Here is a 3,072-nt window from a genome sequence, read left to right as displayed (position 1 = left end):
GCAAAGAGGCTGGCGCCCGAACTCGCGCCCGGTTCAACTTTGAGAGGAGAAAAGGCGCGCCCAATCGGGCGGTGCCTCGCCCGATTGAGCGCGTGTTATTATTAGGAGTTAATTTTTGACGTTCAAGTTTGTTTTAGTTTAGGATTCTTACGGAGTATAAATACTTCTTCGTAAAACGAGTTTAGGACCTTCTTTTTACTCTTTCTTAATTATTTCTTAGATTTTCTCTCTCTACTTAGCTTTTAGATTAGTTTTCACTCTCTTATACTTTGTTCTTAACTTTATTCTTAATTCCAAATTTCTTTGGTAACGATTTCTCTTCTCTTAATCTTAGTTATTTATTTTATTCCTTTGATCATGTCTTGTTTTATTGCTTTGATTAGTTTAGTTTTTATTATGTGTGAGTAGTTTTATTTCTAGGGTTTGTGGGGATCCATAAATAATATGAAGGGGTAATTTATTGTTGTTAATTGTCAATGCTAGATTAATTTCCTATTGATTGATTTAATGCTCTATGACTAGATTTGCGCAGATATTTTATGCATGAGTTTGACAATATTGATTCGAGATTCGACATATGAGAATTGATGTTTCTCTAGTTTCAATAGGCAGGTTAATTTATAAATGGTTAAGTCGATATTCGAGAGATGAGATTTAATACCGGTAAATTAATTGTGTGATTGTAATACGTAGCGAAAGCCCTTTATGATCTGATTAATTTATGCATTGATGATTGATTACTATGTTTTACCCTGGAATATTATTTATTGGTAAACCTATGCCCTAGATCCTTTTATATATTGTTTTCTCCTTATTCTTAATCTCCGTAGTTTAGTTTTATATCCAAATTTACATATTGGTTACTTTATAATTTAGATTACTTTAATTAATTAGGAATAGAAAGACTCGTTTCTCTGTGGATTCGACCCTACTTCCTTATCTACATTAGTTAGAGGATTTAGGAATTACTTTTGATTAGGGGATACGACTTTACCCTGTCAAAATTTGGCGCCTTTGCCGAGGAAACGGTTTTATTTTAGTTTCTGATTATTTTTGTAGTCTAGGTTATTTCTTTTTGTCTCAGAGAACGTTAGTTCTTTGAGGCAAGTCTCATATTTGCTTTTAGTGTTTTTTGTTTATGCCCAGGTGTTCCAGATCAGGGTACATCCCATTCGATCCTGAGATCGAACGATCCTTCCATAGACAGAAGAATTTTTACAAGCAAATTCTGGCGGATTATGGTGATAATAATAATCGTCGGGACCCTCCAGCTGATTCTAGCGATTCAGAGGTATCATCAGATCTAGAATCAGAGATGACGGCTCCAAAGAAGCTTAGTGATTACTCACAACCAAAGCTTACAGATTTTCCACACCTCACTCCCAATCCGGCTCTTGATGGGGTACAATTTGAGATTAAACCTCAATTTATAACAATGATAGAGAGGAAGCAATTTAGTGGAGCTAAGGGTGAAGACCCAAATCTTCACATTGCAGACTATTGTCAGTATTGTAATACCATCAGGCAAGTAAGGGTCGCACAAGACCAAATCAGGGAGATTCTCTTTCCTTTTTCTTTAACTGGAAAAGCCAAAATATGGTTTAATGGTTTAAATAGAACTGCACCTGGTATAACTGACTAGGAAACTCTTGTTTTGAATTTTTATAACAAATATTATCTCGCAGAGAGAACAGCCGTACTACGAAGTGCAATTCAAAACTTTGACCAAGAAGCCGATGAAACTTTATATGAGGCTTGGGAAAGGTTCAAGGATCTACAAAGAGAGTGCCCCCACCATAATTTGGCATAATGGCAGTTAATCCAAGCCCTTTACAATGGCATTGGAAATTCATCTAGAATAATTTTAGATTCTGCAGCTAGTGGGAGGTTTATGAATCTTAATGTTGATGATGCAGGTCAGGTTATTGAAGATATGGCGATACATAATTCCCAATATGGGAACCTGTAGGCGTCGTTCGAAGTGCGCCTACATTAAAGCATGTTGTGAATATGCTTGGCACTCTTAGGAAATGGGAATTGACATAATACGATTAGGGACAAATAAAGTAGGGGGCCGCCAACAAGTTTTTAAGGAACTTGTAAACCATTCACGGATCATAAAAGGCAACCACGAATAAAGGGACAACGAATGCAACAACGATTGACCCTTGAAGGTTACACCCCATTCATAATCCATGAGATTACTAACTCCATATGGTTCGGAACCACAAAAGAAGGATCGGGGATGATGGTACGAAGTGAGTCATGGAGTCACATTCGCCCGTATTGGCCTCTACTCGATTCTTATAGTGAAAAGTGACTCCTGCGATCTCAAAGGCATACAAACAAAATATTCAATTTGCTCCAAACTATTATTAAGCTAAATTGGTTGAATATTAATGCAACACATAATTCTAAAATATTTGTGATCACTTGAATTAAGCAACAAGATTAAAAGGAACCTAAACCGGTTGTCCAAATTATCTTATTAGTCGTGATTTTCAATTACATATTCCCTTTAAACATGCAATATGGTGATTATAATAATAAATAATAGAACAAACATTAATATTGGAAGCAATTCAACAATAATATCGTTAGTCAAATTAAATATAAAATAACCTAATCATGATACTAGCAATATAAAAATAATAAGTAATTAAATTAATTAATTACTCACATTCCGCGCGTTCCTTTTAATTGCTACATCATGAATAAATTGTTAGTAACTTCAATAAAAATATAAATCAAATGAAAATTAAATTAAATAAATATAGTTGATTTGGTCCAAACCCTCAGTTAATTATACCTTTCATGCCTTGGTTTAAGTATAGAACTTTGGGTATTGTATGGACTCCTTGGAGTGCTTAAGGAAGAAATGATAGAATAGGGAGGCTAGTGTTTAGGATAAAGAGGGAGAAAAGAATTATTTGATGATCAAACTTGTTGATGATTGAAATAGGGGTGATATGATCTCTATTTATAGAGAAGAAAGAAGGGTCGAATAATTAAGATAAGATCCGAATTAAATCGGAATAAAACTCGATAGACATCAGTTTTTGCAGTTTTTGT

General features: G+C 34.5%; 1 non-coding gene across 1 annotated transcript; it reads right to left on the bottom strand.

The window, feature by feature from the left end:
* Positions 1 to 1,696: 1,696 nt before the first annotated feature.
* Positions 1,697 to 1,803, bottom strand: LOC145607681 (small nucleolar RNA R71). Its single transcript, XR_014105604.1, has one exon. It is a non-coding gene; the product is annotated as a small nucleolar RNA R71 (small nucleolar RNA).
* Positions 1,804 to 3,072: the final 1,269 nt, after the last annotated feature.

The sequence above is a fragment of the Chenopodium album genome, chromosome 2, assembly GCF_948465745.1.
Source record: "Chenopodium album chromosome 2, dcCheAlbu1.1, whole genome shotgun sequence".
NCBI classification, from domain to species: domain Eukaryota; kingdom Viridiplantae; phylum Streptophyta; class Magnoliopsida; order Caryophyllales; family Amaranthaceae; genus Chenopodium; species Chenopodium album.
The sequence above is the reverse complement of the archived record's forward strand: the minus strand, read 5'-3'. Positions and strand labels throughout refer to the sequence as shown.